At 37.0% G+C, this 18,687-nt stretch overlaps 2 long non-coding RNA genes across 2 annotated transcripts; both read left to right on the forward strand.

Moving 5' to 3' along the window:
• The first annotated feature begins 8,863 nt into the window (after nucleotides 1-8,863).
• On the forward strand, nucleotides 8,864-12,198 carry LOC126976740 (uncharacterized). Its single transcript, XR_007731968.1, has 3 exons — nucleotides 8,864-9,022; nucleotides 9,864-9,932; nucleotides 11,993-12,198. It is a non-coding gene; the product is annotated as an uncharacterized LOC126976740 (long non-coding RNA).
• A 4,222-nt stretch (nucleotides 12,199-16,420) lies between these two features.
• On the forward strand, nucleotides 16,421-18,439 carry LOC126976735 (uncharacterized). Its single transcript, XR_007731967.1, has 2 exons — nucleotides 16,421-16,533; nucleotides 18,214-18,439. It is a non-coding gene; the product is annotated as an uncharacterized LOC126976735 (long non-coding RNA).
• Nucleotides 18,440-18,687: the final 248 nt, after the last annotated feature.

Genomic DNA, 18,687 nt, shown 5'->3' on the forward strand with positions numbered 1-18,687 from the left:
AATGCCTTATACATGAATGCAACAGAAATCTTACAAAACAACAAATTGTTTACATTTGAAAGAGCACGTTAATTTCCTATTATAGAAAGTATTGGGATTGAGCATGGTATCAACTGTAAAGTAGATCCTGTAGATGAAGCCACAACCTGAGAGTTGAACAAGAGATTTGATGCGTCACTCGAACGGTTGGCTCAGTTGGTAAGTGCGTTCGGATAGACAGCGAAAGGTCACAGATCTCTCATCGTTCATAGATTTTGGTTACAATTTTTTTTTGCGCAACAGAAATGTATTGCTGTGGCCTATTTCTGTGAGAATTTTATTCCATATTATGATCATTGACGTGAATTTAGATTAGGTAGGAAATGTTATTTGAATGCAAAATTGCAGAAAAATGTTAGAGCTATTCTTGATTTCTCTGCAGACCACGTGACTATAACAGTTACGTGAACTGGATATTAAATAGTTAGCTATTATTGGAAAAGTTATCGTACCTGCCAATAAGTTTCCTTTTACTTTGTTAACTTATAAAACCAGGTTAAGTATAATTCCACGTATATATTTGATGAGATCATGATAATGTTAACTAAGTCTTGGTTTAGTTATAGTTGGCGTAATGTTATAATAATAATAAAGCCTTCTTATTTCATATCCTTAAGATTTGTACATTTCAGATGTTGTTATTTAGTATTGGTTAATTATTTTTAATATCTAGATATTACTACGGGTTTCTTATTTGTGTATGTTATTTTCGGATATGAACCCTTCCTCGGGTGAAAGCTGCCTCCAAATTTTTCCACGCGTCTCTATCTTTACCCATTATTTGCCAGTCTTTCCCGGCTATTGTATTCTTTTATCAGCCCACCTTCTTTTCGGTCTGCCTACTCGCCGTTTTCCTATAGGTCCCTTCCACTGCGTGGTTCTGAGTGTCTACCTGCTATAGCGAGTTACGTGAATAGCTCATTGTCATTTCAATTTAAGGTTTTGCATGAGGGCATCAGTACCCTTAATTTATTGTAATATCTTCACTTCTAACTTTGTGTATTTTCCTAATTTTTAATAAGCTTCGCTTCATGGCTCTTTGTGTTGGTCGAATCCTCTGTTTGGCTCTTGTCATCAAATCCTTTTTTTTTTTCAAATTCATCGAGGAGTCTCCTTTTAAGATTTCCCCTAGTGACCAGTTCTTTGTTCGACGTCGTCTTCGTTATTTGTTTTGTTAAATATTATCTACTTACCCAGGTAGGTGTAGCTGTTAAGATATTTTATTCTGTTTTATTTGACTCTGATGGGTAATTTGATGCTGTTTGTCATTATTTTGGTTTTGGTAGTGTTCAACTCATTGAACAATAAGAACTGTATTATTATTAATTATTAGGATTCATCGTAATTACAATTATTTAAAATATATTACTTCAACAAAATACTTATTAAAATGTGTAATAAATAAATGTCGAAATGATGTAATAATGAACCTAGTTTTAACTTTACAAGCAGTATGTTGAACTGTAAATGTAGGTTGCTTGTGAAACCATTGAATTTAGGATACACATGTATTATTTTGTGATGAATATTAGTTTTTGGCAATAAGTAAGCAACCTTTTCAATAAATACTGCTGCACACCGACAGCACGCTATTGTAATCATTTTGGTATAAATAATGTAGATTATTGTAAATAAAATCAATTGGAATCAAGAACTGAGCCGTGTATCACTTCCCTCCTAAGAAGAAATGAGAAGTTCCTAGCAACCGCTAGAAGAGCTAGTGCAGCTGGAAGAAACGAGAAGTTCCTAGCAACCGCTAGAAGAGCTAGTGCAGCTGGAAGAAGCGAGAAGTTCCTAGCAACCGCTAGAAGAGCTAGTGCAGCTGGAAGAAACGAGAAGTTCCTAACAACCGCTAGAAGATCTAGTGCAGCTGGAAGAAACGAGAAGTTCCTAGCACCCGCTAGAAGAGAGATTTTTAAAACCAAGGAGTTTTTAATTTCAAGATTTTAATATGACAGGAACAGTGGAAATATTCCATTCCCGATACTTTTGGTGCAGCCTATGTATATCTTTGGATGTTTCAGACAGAATAACTATATCATCAGCAGACCTGAGATGATTTAATCCATTACTTCCCAAGCATCGAAAACTTTGGAATTTTATGTTCAAATCTTGAAACTAAGTTCATAATACGATAAGAAAGAATAATACTGAGACGAATGGAAATGATGAAAAAGAATAACTTGAATAAAACAATAAGGAGAAAAACACAGTTTATGTTTTTGTTAACAAATCTAATGAAGCGTCCGTGTTGGTGGTGCAATAGGTAGGGACGACCATTAGAGATGGACTGCATTACCGCGAAACTGCGCGGCAACTGCAGCGGCGCTGAAGTGCGTATTTTGACGTGCAGTGCAGCGACGCTCAGTGCGACACAGCAAGCGTTGTTGCATCAGTATGCGTACTGTTTATTGTTAAGTTTATAGAATTATGTCTTAGCATAACTAATATTGAAATCGTGCAGAGTCATTAAGAAGGCGAGGAAACAAATATATTCGCCTTTTTGATAGCGTGACCTTGGTATGTCAGCAATCCATTTCTTCTTATTTTTTTCTATCCCATTGTTCTTCATCTGCACGTAATAAAGAAATAATGACCATATCTTTGTCACTAGCGCGCATCTTGTAATATTGCTCGCACTCAAACTGGTATAGAAGTGACGCGAGCTGCCCTTTACTGGAGTTGTAATACGTTAGGACCTGTCGAGCGACGTGCCGCTCATATGCGGTCCGACCTTTAATATTACCACGCTGCCACCGCTTCAATAATAATGTGTTCTTGGTTTTCAAATTTATATGTATCTTTATTCGATGCTTTATAAGGTGGAAAAAACTCTTGTGATTCCTGATATTATAGCCATCATAATCACATACCATCAGGTGTCCCATATGTGCTGCTAGTTTGTCCTGCTCTTGCATAAAAAAAATCACACCATCAGTCGGATGACGTCCACCGCTGAACAAAGGCTTCCCCAAAGATCGCAACGATGCGTCAGTCCTAAAAAATCTAACATGGCTTGAAAAATTGTCCCAATTAAGGCGAAATTATATAGATTTCGCGTGCAATCAATCATTTCTTCTTCTTTTAATAATATATTATTTACATAATCATTGCTTAATAGTTTAAAAAACAACAAATATCACTCATCATTACATTTTATTCAATCCAATAAACTCTTGTACTACGTTATAAAGATTCAGCAGAAAGGGATAAAACTCTACTGCGGCTCCCACTGTCAGAACGGCTAGAGTGATAATTCTACTGATTCCTCTAACAAGGTCCAATTTTGTCGTGAGCGGGAAAGATTTTCGTAAAGATTTCGCTTGGTAGATCGTATCTTTTGGTGGTGTTACCTGAAAAATAAATACACTTAGAGTACGTGAAAATAACCAATTTTATCCTACAAATATCTATCGATGGTAGTCAAAAATTTAGGGAAATGTTTCTCTATGGACTAGTTCAAGTTAGATTCAATACCATTTTATAATATGTCAAGTATATATTTTATTAAATCGGTTTGACCGGGCAGACCGGTTGTAAAACTAAAACAACAGCGTTTCACTAAATGCATAACATAATTGTTTGCATGGTATTGAGGCTGAGATCTATAAGACCGTGCTAAGACTTTGTTTAGCATGCATGATCTTTGATTTCAAACAAATCGTGCGAGAAAGAAGAACATCTCTAACAGAGAATCAGCATGATAGTCAAGGAAAGCTCATATTTTGTTACTCTAACCGATTTTGATTGACAAGTCGTAAACAGGCAGCCTCGCTTGACATAAGCTTCGCAATTAGAATAATAAACCAACTGTCAGGCATCTATAAACTAGTACATTCTAAGTGTATGGGTTTAATAAGGTACAATTATGAATAAGGCGGTACAACATTACCGTTTGATTCCACTGTTTCATCATAGATAGAATTTATTATTAGATTCTCACATTATTGCTAGGTCACCGCGTCGTTGTGCTAGATGTCGCACTGTGACAACACTATTATTCATAGTATTTATACACGTGTTCACTTTGCAAACTGGCATTTTACTTTAAAATATGTAATGATAAATTTATGTACGTATAACACTGGGCATTCTGCATGGTAGGCAGATTTTTTTACGGGACTGCTTATGAGCTTGTTCAGAAGGGGCGAATTCGCCGCGATCCTCTCGTGCGTATCACGCGCGACTGTTGCGCCCAGAAGGAGCATGCCAGCGCACAAACATTAAAAATTTCCGTATCAAAATTTAGTCGCTCCATTTCCCTCAATGCGGGCACTTGCTCTGGATTTCGGGCATTAAAAGGACGCAACAAGGCGTCTCTGTAATCTGTATCTCAACTCGCGCGCAATACGAGTCGAGAATCTGGGGAAGTGCTAGCGATTTACGCGCGTATTTCGAGAATTCGCGGTATGATTGTGGACGCAATGTATTGGCACCCAGTATCTCGCCTACACGCAAATTCATTTCATTCATAAATCATAATCCAGCGGATTAGGATCGGGAATAGACGACGGCCAGTCTTCAGCTCTGATGAAGTCTGAAACGTACGTTTCCAACCAAGACTGCGTAGACGGAGCTTTATGACCCGGCGCCGAGATTTGCTGGAAGGACCATTCTTGCTTATTGACCATTGCATTCTTTCCATGGAAATTTTTTTCTCCATTTTAATATCGCAAAATATTGTACAATGTAAAAAGTACAAATGACAGATTCGTGAAAAGATTACACGCACACACTTTTTTTTGTTAATTGACCTAAATAAATTTATTAATGCACATTTAAACGTAAAGACAATAAGATTACACAGAGTAATTAACACAAAAACAGCATCATATATTGTGAGGATTAAAACCCGAGACTTAACCTTATCGCCTAACTTACTTAGAAACTCAAGATCCAGAAATAATTACCTTCCTACACGTTAATTACTCCACGTAAGTCTAAGTAGTATATTCTCCAGTAATCTTATCGCACGCTTCTTGTCACAAGAGACTCATAACCGTATACATAATTATAATTCAACGTAAAATTTAATGAATGTTTCTCAAAAAATGTTTTATTTAAATTTATCAACAGCATTTTGTATTTATCTTTTATTATAAACGTTAGGCATTTTGTGAAAAGTATTAGTAGGTTATTACCGTGCATAGTCTTTTTTATGACAATAAGAGACGAGACGAGGAGGACGTTTAGCTGATGGTATTTGATACACCCTGCCTATTACAAAGCAGTGCCGCTCAGGATTGTTGGATACCCCAAAAATTTCCGAGCACTACATTATTGCACTCGTCAAATACATATACATACATAAGAAATTAAGTCTCATTTGCCCAGTAATTTCAATAGCTACGGCGCCATTCAGACCGAAACACAATAATGTTTAGTTTCAATTATTAGCAAAGTTTAACAGAACATGTGACCTCAACGTCACACATTGCTCGAGTCTGGCTCGAGTACGCCAACTTGGGCGTAGTATTAGTTGCCGCACTTTGCGAGTACGTCTGCGGTATTTAGTTGGAGCACAACGGAGACCAATCCTTAATCTAAGATTATAATATTGCAATTTAAACACTACAATTTGTTATTATTTTCTTTCTTCTCTTCTGATGGAACATTTACCTGAAACCCTACTCCAGGCTCAATCGCTGAAGGTGAATAGTTCTTATATCTCTTTGGGCATGGCTGTAATGAAATAACACCTATACAAACTAATCAAATATATATCAAGGTTTTCCGATGTAGACAAGCGCTTTTGCACTACGCCGCACTACGTTTCGTAGCCAAATGGCAAAAATCGGAACCCTTATGGATACGTCATGTCTGTCTATCCGTCCGTATGTCACAGCCACTTTTTCCGAAACTATAAGAACTATACTGTTGAAACTTGGTAAGTAGATTATAGTAGTATTCTGTGAACCGAATTAAGATTTTCACATAAAAATAGAAAAAAAAAACACTAAATTTTGGGGGTAAATAGAATAAAAAACAATACTTAGAACTGAAACTCAAATTTTTTTCCATTAAACCCATACGTGTCATCTATGAATAGGTCTTCAACATGCTATTGAGGATTTATACAAATATCATTTTATTATTAACTGAATAGTTTGCGCGAGAGATACTTCCAAAGTGGTAAAATGTGAGCCCCCCCCCTGTATCTTCTAAATTAAGAAAATGATAAAACTAAAAAAAATATATGATGTCCATCCATGCAAACTTCCTCCGAAAATGGGCTTAAACGAGATCTAGTAAGTAGTTTTTTTAATACGTCATAAATCATAATCCATAATTTACCTTTCATTCAATCAACTCACATATTATTATTAAGGAACTTTTATATTATGTTACTTGCTGCTACGGAACCCTTCATGAGCGAGTCCAACTCGCACTTGGCCGCTTTTGTTATATAATATTATGTTTAGATGCTACGTAATTCCTGTTAAAATTTATTACGATTTATTAATCATACGGTAAGGTAATACCCGTTCTCGAGTTGACCAGCTATCACAAAATTTATTAAATTAGACGACCCGGCAAACGGCGCTGCCTCAAGCACTAACATCAGCCAATGAACCTCTATTTAAGATATGGTTTCAGCCCCAGTTAATACTAACCTTCTCAGTCAATCCATCGGTTTTTACATCAGCGTGAATTGGTTGGGCGTGATTGGTGAGGATATCGAGTGATCCAACTGACTCTCGTTTGATGCGATCATGTTGAAGCTGGAATGTTTATGTGATCAGTATTATTATATTTTAGTGGTAGTATTCTACCTGGACAAGCGAGCCCTGCTCGGATTTTTAAGAAGGTACAAAACTTGAACAAAAAAAAACTAATAGGCCACCTGGATTAGAACCGGGGTCTTCTGCTTTCCGGATCACCCAATATCCCATCTGAGCTATTATAGTCTTGTATATAGTGACAAAATTTACCTTTGTTTTCTAATGATATTGTAGCAGTTTCTCATTCTTTTCAAACTCCATTTTTTAAACAATTTTTGAAGAATGGGCGCAAATTCAGCGGGCTTTTTTTTCATCAAAAAATATGTTTAAAAAGTAATATTGTACAATTAAACTTATTATTTAATAGCCTGAGGGCGGTCGCTCCATTCCCAAGCGGTGGTATCATTAAGAAAGTCATTTATGTTATAGCAACCTTTACCACACACACACACACATTTCTTAACAATTCTTTTATCGAGTGATGACGCAAGGAATTGTTGATTACCTTTTTGTTCAGATTATATTTATATTTTATTCAAACAAAACTAATCTTATAACTATATTTACAATAACTATGACTACATACAATTAAAACTATCATTACGTGGAATCGTACCAAGAATACTGGCAGCATTTCCGCGTTGAACAGCTAGGCTGATCCGTTGACCGAAATAGCTGCTAGCGATTGGGTTTCCAGTAGCCTTATTCAGGTGCGAAGATAGTATTTTGAACATTCTCCGTGCCTCTGGGCCCCACGGACCAAGTGTCTCGACATCAAACGGCACAAAGATGAATGACTCACTGAGACTGACATATTTGCGACGCTTGCTGTCTTCGGCAGTCGAAGCAGCAGTCCCAGCACCAACTGACGTAACTTGGACATGAGAAAGAGCCAGAGTGTCGACGTAAGTCGCGTCTCACACCAGCGCCCTTCCCCGTGCCCAAGCCATCAGCGTCATTCCATCAGGACGCTTTCCATTGCGGCGGGTTATACCATTTGGCTCTAAAACAGCTGGTATATTAAGAGCGGCAAATGCCCTGCGGATGATTTCATTAATGCTGGCGTGACAACTGATACGGCCTGCCGATTTTATGCAGGATAGCCCGTGACGCCCAAGAGCATCTAACTGAACGCGACATCTACATTGATGTGGTTCATTCAATTTTATACCTAGCCATCCTTATTGTAGACTTAAGTAAGCGATGATTAAATAAATACGTACTTCCACTCAACTCGCTACTTAAGTCGAAGCAAAGTTTAAAGTTCGCTCTTTACATCTCAGGATTAGTGCTGTCTATTACACCGAATGGGAAATGGTATTTACTTAGTGTTATTTGCCCCGTTAAGGTTCTCGCCCTGTGTAACATTTTCACTTACATAATTTGTACGTCTAGATAGAGTCTCTAGCTCTCCGCTGTTAGACAGCCGATAAAAATAGGCCAGAAATATAAGTTTAGTGTGCATGATAAGCTACGTCTTACACTCGCGATTTGTATGACACTTTGTTTGTGTGCGTGCATTGCTCAAAATAGAGGTTAGTTCTAAACTCAATTTTTTCGACGTTTTCATAGGCGTATAAATGGTCCTTTTTCGAGCAGGACTGTCAGCTGATGGTAATTGATACGCACTGTCCATTACAATGCTGTGCCACTCAGGATTCTTAAAATACCCAAAAAATCTGAGCAGCATTACAAATACGCTTGTCACCTTGAGGCATAATGTTATATTAAGTCTCATTTGCCCAGTAATTTCACTAGATACTGCGCCCTTCAGACCGAAACACCATAATGCTTACACATTACTCCTTCACGGCGCCGTTGTGGTGCCCATAATTTAGCCGGCATCCGCCAGATTTAAGCATTTTCAGTTAATAAAATGTGGATCAGCTAAATAAAATTTGTATTATTCTTGTTACAGATTGCCTCGTTGGGGTAAAATCTAGAAGAAGAAAAATGCTACAAAAATAAAATCGTGCAATTAAAAAATATTCCTACATTTCCAACGCTGAAGTATACTTACATTACCGTTAAAATATAAGCCTGTTATAAAACTTGAACTGGTTAAAATAAACAACAAGGGCAAATACATTTTACATCAAATATTTTCACATAAAACAATGTCAATAAACTGTGTTTTATTATAATTGAATTGTTTTATTGTTCGGAAGACTTTTTAGAGGCTATTTCGGTAGCTTTCAGCATCAATGTTTCAATTAATATTATTGTTAATTGCCGGGGGAATTGTTTCAGCGCACAAAGATGTAAGTTTAAAGTTTTATCATGATTAATTAATAAGGGCTGTTATGAATTATTAATATCTTGCTGCATTCATTTTAATCTGGTATTGTTGGATATGGTTGGATAACATTTTAGGATGCTTAATATTTTTATTTTATTTATTAGCTGTGTTGGTTTTTTCTGCTTAAATTAATATGACTGATGGATAGAACGTACATGAATATTTTTTGTAGAATATTGTATTTGATGTTCTTATGTTATATATAACATAAAATTCTTTAGATTTCAAATATTTGTATAGATATATGTTAAAACGTTATTACAAGTTCAGCCATCGTTCGGCTTCATATATCTATGGGAAGGGAACGTGACACACTGCGCAACCCTGACCATCGCAGTTTCGTTTGAGAGCAGTACGCATGGACCAGCCATCGCTCTGCTCGATATAAGCAAAGGGAAGGGAACGCCAAAGTAATCCTCAACGCCGACTATGGCAGCTCTCGTTTGAAAACGGTGCGCATGGACCAGCCATCGCTGTGCTCGATATATCTAAGGGAAGGGAGCCCGAATCACTACACAATGTCGACCATGTCAGCCCTCGTTTGACAGCAGTACGCATGGACCAGCCATCACTCTGCTCAAAATATCTAAGGGCAGGGAACGCGACTCACTTCACAACGCCGACCATGGCAGCTTTGTTTGAGAGCAGTACGCATGGACCAGCCATCGCCCTGCGCGATATATCTAAGGGAGTGTTAAGCAACACTACTACAGACATTAATTACAGTTTTAGAATTGGGTGCATTCAGTCCAACTTCACACATCATTTCAAATTATTTTTTAATCGGATCCCCTTTACTACAGAAAATACAAAATGAAGGGGATTTGCAGTCGGAGTTAATGCCTCAAGAACTGAATCCAGCTTTTGTCCCGGTAAGCTTTATAAATGTAATCTAGGACCGGCTTACCTAGGTGAGTCCCAGATAAAATTGTTCCATTAACCGACATTCCTCTAGAGACGCTCATGAAACTAATTCCATGTGTAATTTTTCTATGCCATAAAAATTGCTATGTGATGTGCAAAGTTCTTTTAAATATTTTTTTATGACATTAAGGGACATAAGATGAGCAGGACTTTCAGCTGATAGTAATTGATTCGCCCTAAATTAATTATTAATAAACAAATCTGAACGGCACTACAATTGCGCTCGTCACGACCGAAATACATGAATACATTACTGCTTCACGGCAGAAAAGGTGCCGTTGTGGTACCCATAATCTAGCCGGCATCCTCTGCAAAGGAGGCACTGGTAAAAGTAAAGTTTTATAGATGATGTAGAAATTCAATCATCCGTCAGAGATAATGCCTAGGTGCCTACTTACGTACTGTTCATAAATCTCGGCAAGTTTTTAGTCTTAGATAATTGATACGTTTAGAGTCTGTGACAGTCACTGACCTGTATAAATACCACTGGACAGGCTGTTCCATATATTTGACAGCAATTTTTTTTGCCTATTTGAAGCGCCACTCGCGAGCGTCCAGAGAACTAATTTTGACGTATAATACAAATGGCTGCGAAGGAACGTACAATACTCTAGGTATTTTTGCATTTTGAATTAATTTCGTTCGTTTTCCGTGTTATTTATACTTCAAGAATCAACGTAATAAAGTACACTTTTTTTTTGTAAATAGTTTCCCACCTATCTATCGATGTTTGCTGAGGTTGTTTTCACTAGTTTTAGTACCACAGACTCTCGGCACAACAGCGCCAAAATGGCGAATATCAAACAGGCACAAAAGCACTTTGACAGCCGCAAGTCCAGTGGTATATAGTAGAGATCAGTGGTGACAGTTGTCAACACGTTGAAAAACTATTTTCAGTAACGCACACACACTCAAAACAAAGTGTATACTATGTTGTTATTTGTGTAAAGTAATAAACTTGGCCTGTTGTCATACATTCCCAAACAGCAAGAGACTTTATGTAGACGTATAAATTTTCTAAGTTGTCGTAGGGCTCCATTTACAGGATCTACGAGTACAGTTGATAATCTACTCAATACCAATAAATGAATATTAGGAATTTAACTTGACACGTCGCTCTTGCAAACCTACACGATTATTTATATATAGAAAGCCCTAGAATTTTTTTAAAAGCAAAAAAAACATTAGTTATTTTATGTACATTACTCAGTTTGTCACTTTACACATCATTAAACGTGTTTCTATCCTTATGTACGTACGCAAGAAGTAGGTAAATACTTCTTTAGCGTAATAAAAAAAAACTCTTAAAAAAATATTCCTCGAGCTATTTTATGTTTGTAGAAAAAACAATATTTTATAATAGAATTAAAATATATAAGCATTGAAAATATTATTATACCGCATAATTTAGTTAAATAACGTTTATTAAATTATTATAAAATTATTTTTATACAATTAGATTGAAATGAATTTTTGAAATATATGATTTTTATAAGACTGAGAAAAAATAGCAAGGGTGTAAAGATATTTAATATGAGGGTAATAAAGGATATAATGCTTTGCAGTAAATCACTGCGTAGAAAAACATTTTTGTAATATGAACGACAATTCGTTCATAACGGAACGTAATTCAGGCAATCCTGAAAAGCGCAATATATTCATATTAAATATATTATATGTACGTACTTGCTTCGCTTTATGGTATAGAATAGCGAAAGGGGCTATGAATTAATGTAAATAGTTCATCGCTACCTTACACTCTACAACCGAACCACAGATAGGTAACACTTGTTCAGGGTTATCAACGGGAAACCTATTATTAAGATTCCGCTGTCCGTCCGGCTGTCAGCAGACTGTATGTCATGCGGTTTTGCGCTTGCGTATCGGTACTACAAGTTGTTAGGCACGTTACGTAGGTATACGAAACCACGTATTTTGTCGTATAATGCTTAAGCACCAATTCCTTGAAGACTTTAATTGTTTTGTTGTTTTTTTATTTAATTTCCAGGACGAACCTCTACGTGCAATCTTTCCACTACGACAGAGACGCGACCTCTCCGACACGACTCTTGTGAACGATACGACACTCGCGCAAGTCAAGTCGTACAGTCGTATCGTGGCATGCACAGTACTGGCTGTATCTGCTCTCATAGAAATCATTGTCTACGTGGTTGAGTCGTACTATGTAACGTAGGTGTCAATAAATAAATTAAAAATATTTGTTTTATTTGATCTGGACCATGTCATATCATGGAGTGTTCGACCAAAACATGACATGCAACCAAAACCAAGACCGAATTTTCGATATCTGCTCTAGTTTCGGCTGAAAACGAAATCGAAACATTTTCAGATGAAAAATCTCATTGATTTGGGTAATTTTATAATTTTAAACAGATAGGGAAAACTTTAATTGTGTTTAATTAAATTAACAACAATTATTGAATTTTGGTTACAAGCCTTGCCTTCTGCACCGATTGGAACGCTTCTTGACAATATGACATTGTCAATATGCGTATCACTCCGGCTAGGCATAAAACTGAATGAACCACATCAATGTAGATGTGGCGTTCAGGTAGATGCTCTTGGATGCCACGGGTTATCCTGCCTAAAATCGGCAGGCCGTATCAGTCGTCACGCTAGCATTAATGAAGTCATCCGCAGGGCATTTGCCGCTCTTAATATACCAGCTGTTTTAGAGCCAAATGGTATTACCAGCCGCGATGGCTAGCGTCCTGATGTAATGACGCTGGTGGCTGGGGCACGGGGAAGGGCGCTGGTGTGGGACGCTACTTGCGTCGACACTCTGGCTCCTTCTCATGTCCAAGTTACGTCAGTTGGTGCTGTGGCTGCTGCTTCGACTGCCGAAGACAGCAAGCGTCGCAAATATGTTGGTCTCAGTGAGTCATACATCTTTGTGCCGTTTGGTGTCGAGACACTTTGCCCGTGGGGCCCAGAGGCACGGAGAATGTTCAAAATACTATCTTCGCGCCTCAATAAGGCTACTGGAAACCCAAGCGCTGGCAGCTATTTCGGTCAACGGATCAGCCTTGCTATCCAACGCGGTAATGCTGCCAGTATTCTTGGTACGCTTCCACGTAATGATAGTTTTAATTTTATTTAGTCGTAGTATTGTAAATATTATTGAAGTTTGTATATTTTGGTTTTATCAAAAAAGGAATATCCAGGAAGGTAAATAATAACAGTATAATAAAAATCTATCTATCTTTCATGACCAGCAATACGGTTTCACCAAAGGCACGACCTTTGGTGGCAAAAACTGATGTCGGTATCACCCTATATAATAATATTTTCAACGCAAGGGAGGAGGCGCAAGATGCTATAGAAATATTCTACAACCTAACCAAGGCGTTCGATTGCGTAAACGACGAAACACTGTTACTGAAACTGGAGCATTGCGGTATTAAAAACATAACGCTTAACCTAATGATACTTATAAGATATACCTAAAGATACTAAAGTTCAAGTAAACGGTAAAGCTCATAAAAGCCTGTGTTGACAATGTGCGTGTCCCCAAGGTACGATTTTGGGTCCTTTTCTCTTTCTAGTATGTATAAATGATTTGCCACATTTACTCCAAACTCAACCGTGCTATTTGCAGATAATACATGATGATCATTGGTTTTAAAAAAAGGCCGAAAAGCACTTCACTTGGACGACGTGAATAACGCTTTACTTCAAGTGCAAATTTGGTTTGCAGTAAATAACTTAGTACTTAACGAAGAAAAAAACAAATAAATATGATTTATTTTACTAATAATGTTAAAAGTAACGATTGTGGTATTGTTTGTTAAACAAACTGTTTTCTTGGGTATCACGCTAGGCGAAAGCTACAGTGGGGACCGCACATAACATCTCTAGCGAGAGGGCTCAGCTCATCTGCTTGTGCTGTCAGAAAAATCCCACAGCTAACAGATGTGGATACCATGAGGTTAGTGTATTTTAACTACTTTCACAGCATTATATCATATGGCATGATTGCTGTGGGGACGAGCCTTTGAGTCAACTTTCATTTTGCTGAAACGAGCTATCAGGGCTATTTATAATCTGCGTCGTCGTGAATCTCTTAAAGAACTGTTTAAAGAGATAAATATTATGACAGTGCTGTGTCAAATTATTTACAAAATATTATGTATGTAAGGAAAAACCTACATCTCATAGAAAAATATTGTGATAGACATAATTATAAAACTAGGAGTAAGGTAAAAAAAATAAAAAAATCTTGTATTAGAAACACACTTTGTACGAAGGAATATTAAAAATTAGAGGAATACATTCAAGACAAGATTGCTTGGAAGAAGATTTGATGAGTCCCTCAACTCGTGTCCCAGTAGAGAACGTCCAACTTAAGATGCGAGTACGAGGATGATTCGGTATTCATCTTAGCTCAGGTGTAATCAGCGCGCGGTGCGAGTGCGGGTGAGTGCGTGTGCTGAGTGTGCGCCGGCCGAGCAGGCAGTCAGGGAAGACCTATCGAGCAAGGCGGTTGTATCGTACGCGCATGCCGGGAATATCATGTTCTTATTATATAATCTATTATAGCTGTTATGTGAAGTGAAACGTTTCTTGATGATTATTATACCGCGTGTTTTTAAGACTATGTTTTACTTGCTGTCGTGATCAACACCAACAACAATGAATAACCACGAAGATTCTGATCATGTGACCCGCCTTGCCCCGTCAAATACATTATTAACAGTACTGCAACCTGTCAAAATCTCTCTTGTTATACTGTTATGAAATTTGGTTACTCTAAAATGTATTAAATGTATGTAATGATTCTGAATATACATATATGTTTAACTAGTATAAAGAAGAACCTCCGTAAGTCGTTCTTGAATGGAGACGACAAGAAGTTCGAGTTATAGAATTTTCAACTTATGGAGGTCTTCGGTTTAAGCGAACTTTGTCAGGAAATATTGTTCGACTTTGAGTTAAATGTTACGAACATTATATATTTTCTATATACTATAAACATAGACAGTTATTTAGTATGTAATAAAAAAGCAGTTATTTTTTTTTGTTATCAAAAATTTTAATTTTATCTATCTATAGCATTATCTAAGATAAAAATAAATACCATAATAATCTTTTTCTTTTCAGTTGCTTATTTGTTTTATAATATTTCTTAAGTATGTAAAGCTAAAAATTTATTTTAAAGAAACAATGACCTAAATTGTACCTTATTTTGACATATTAACATATTATTCTTGGAGTAAAAGAGGTAATTTTTTTCAAATAGTAGTTGTATAGGTAGTAAAATCAAAAATTGCGATGTTCGAGATAAACATCCAAAATATTTTTTCGATAATAAATTCAGTGATTTTTACGGTTTATAGAGGGGTCAGATTTAGAGCAATGGAGGCGTTGGGGGTTGAAGGGAAGGAAATATTTTTTTTTCGTGTTTGGTAGGTTTTCGACTTAAAGAGGTGGTAAGTATATACATACATACATACATATCTACATACAATCACGCCTTATTGCCGTCGTGGTAGGCAGAGACAAACGAACGCCAATTGCTTCTATCCTTACATACCTCTCGCGCTTCGACAGTTCCTTGTGCTTCGGAGCTTTACTTTTTTTATAACGTCCCCAATTTGTTGGGCGAATATTCCGCGAACGAATTGAATACACACGCTGGACTTATGTATTTGATTCATCATTCTTTTTCATTCACGTACTCATTCGTTCCACGAGTCATCTTCTTAATCACGTCTCATCTTCTTTTAAACCACAGCGCGCTCGTACTGCGTTCGGAATTCAATCAATCAGTCTAACCCCACACGCAGTGATCGTACCCCAACTGCGTTTACATTAACGTAGGAAGGAACTCCAATACGAACCGTCAGCCGCTCCTCTTTTGGCACAGTGTATCCGTTCATAGCGGCATGCAGAGCTCCATTCAAACAGTTTCCCGCATTCACACAATTTCAATATCAAAATATGGACTGACGATTTTAAGGTTAAGGATGATTATGTTGATGATAGTGATAAGCAGAGTTTCTGATGAGAAGATCATCTAGCCACCACAAGTAGCACCCTTGCACGAGCATGACGCATGAACCAGCCATCGCATGGCGTCGTACAATGACGCTTGCAATGACAAGCGTTAGTAAGTGTGCCAATAAAATTGAGTCCAGTATAGGATAGAACTAACTACCAGTATATTACATTCTAGATAAGGGACTTATGGCAATCTCATCAATATCAAACAAGAATTCTAAATTGCGATCAAAGCAGCTTCAGTTTGCCCCAAAATTTGAGGAACAATTTAAAGAAATTTAAGTCTCTTAACCTTTCCAGAAGATTATTTTACAGTCTCAAATAGCCCGTGACTGAAGAATTTCTGTGATTAAATTAATATTTTACCAATTTATCAAATTGATTTGCGTGAATTTTAATTCACTTATCGCGTTATGGACATTAGTAGTGGGAATAAAAACGCGCGGTCGATCAGAAACTACCACAACAGCCAAGATGCATTGGTTCTTACTATTGTGTGCTGTGGTCGTAGTGATTGTCGGAGTTATGGTGAGATTTTGTATTATTTATATTGTTACGAAGATCACCCCGATGGAACTAGCGTAAGGGATTCTCGATCTTATATGTGGCAACCTAAGATCAAGAATGGCATAACTAGCTGTTTCGCAAACAACTTGCTATTTCTTGTTTACTACTAAGGCTGGCCTTAAATATTCAGATTGATTTCTATGGTGATCCCGTTGTTTTCGGCATTTATCAACGTCTTTCTGGAAGAGGAATTAATATTAATCGCATTGCTTTAAAAGGCATAAAAGACATTTATTTTCTCAAAATTGATTCCTATAGAATTCTTTTTAATGTCATTTCTAATATACTAGATAACTACCACTACCGATTCGGAAACAAATGGCACTTTGAGAGAGAAGGTTCTATTTAATTCTTCAATCTTATAATCCGTCTTTTTTCCTGTCGTGATAGTTTTCAATGGAAGTGTTCCATATACAAGGGCGGCTTTCGACGCACGAATTTAAATTTTCCGTATCAGCACCAAGCCGACAGATTGCAACACTTCCAGACTTTAGCCGCCTGCAGTGTCAAGTAGAAAATTAATTCAGTTGACGCTGTCAAATGGAATAATTCATAACCTGATTCCAGTATTAATGTGCCGCTTTATAAAATGTATGGAAATATGCGCGTTATGAAATCATAATCTTAAATATACCAATCCGATCTTACAGATCGAACTGAGAAAAAAAGTGTGTGTGTGCATAAGTATGCACGCAAGAAGTTATACTTCTTTGGCCATACGAAGCAAAAATCATTAAAATGATTTATTCCTCGTGCTATTGTAAGTTTTTAGAAGGAACGATTTGGTAAAATCTTGCAAAGATGGCTTTGACAATTAAATAATGTATACGGCTGTATAGGCTTGAACCCTTTGCATGTCCCATTAATGAACGAAGAAAACAAAAAAAAATGAATGATGCAAATGTCAGAAAAGTTTAGGAACCAACTTCAAGCCGCTACTTTTGTGGAATAGTGATGCGCGCGCATCTTAAAATTTCAGTCTCATAATTTTTTCATAACGTGCTGAAAGAAGTATAAATTTAAAAAGAAATATGATGAATCCAGAGAGTCATTCCGGATGTGTGAGGCCAGCCTAAACGGTTCTAGATCATTCTAGATTAATACTCATATATAGAAGCTCATTTGATTCATTCATTTATCCCACGACTGATCATTCAAAGAAAATATTCAACGTGATTATAACGAGCTACATAATTGCAAGTGTATTACTGGTGATCTGTTTACTGAAAGCCAAGATTCCCACACTGTTATTCTGCAACGTAATGATATGTTTCAAAAGCTATGCTCCGTTCGATTTCTACTTACTTCACAAAAAAGATGAAGGGCCTTATTCGTGTTTGAAATGATCAAACTCCCCTACCAAGCGCTCCCTTAGATTTCGAAAAGAAATTTAAAATCACACTTCTAGGACACAAATGAGGGCAGATTGGAGTAAATGGCTCTCAGGATATTTAATAATAAATTTTAGCGAAGGAAATTAAAAAAAGAAGACGCCCGTTGTGTTTCTTGTGGGCCGTTCTTCTAAGATTTCGGTTTTCCAATGGATAATCGTTTTTGACATTCAAAGTTATTTTAAATCCTGTTTTGAATAAAAATAATCGCATTTGAATTTGAAGAAGTTGTCATCTAACTTGATTGCAGGCGGACGATGATTATACCAGCAGTTACGCCGAGCTGGCGTCTCCAGTTCCCCCGAGCGTCAACGTTGATGAGCTGGTGGCCAGTCTCCGTGCAGCGAGCAACCTTCCCTGATTCTAACAGCCCAATCTCCCACTAAATCAATTGGAAACCGAGATCGAAATGGTATAAATCGGCTCTGTAGGTTAATGGTTATTTATTAAAGTATGAAGCGTGTTTTGTCATATAAGTACATGTTTTATTAAATACCTTAATATAGGCCACGGACTAGTAAAAAAAGAAGGACTCCGCGCCGCGATATTAGCAAGTGAAGCACCCATTACGCTAGTGTGTGTGCGGTTACGGGGTATACCAGTTACAAAATTTTTTCTCCCTTAAATAATCATATATCCACAAATACTACATTATTGTTTTTACACTTTTTCACAACCCACGGCGGCATTTTTAAATTTTTATAGGACACTGATCTGTCACAGA

This window comes from Leptidea sinapis, chromosome 2 (assembly GCF_905404315.1).
Source record: "Leptidea sinapis chromosome 2, ilLepSina1.1, whole genome shotgun sequence".
Lineage (NCBI taxonomy): Eukaryota > Metazoa > Arthropoda > Insecta > Lepidoptera > Pieridae > Leptidea > Leptidea sinapis.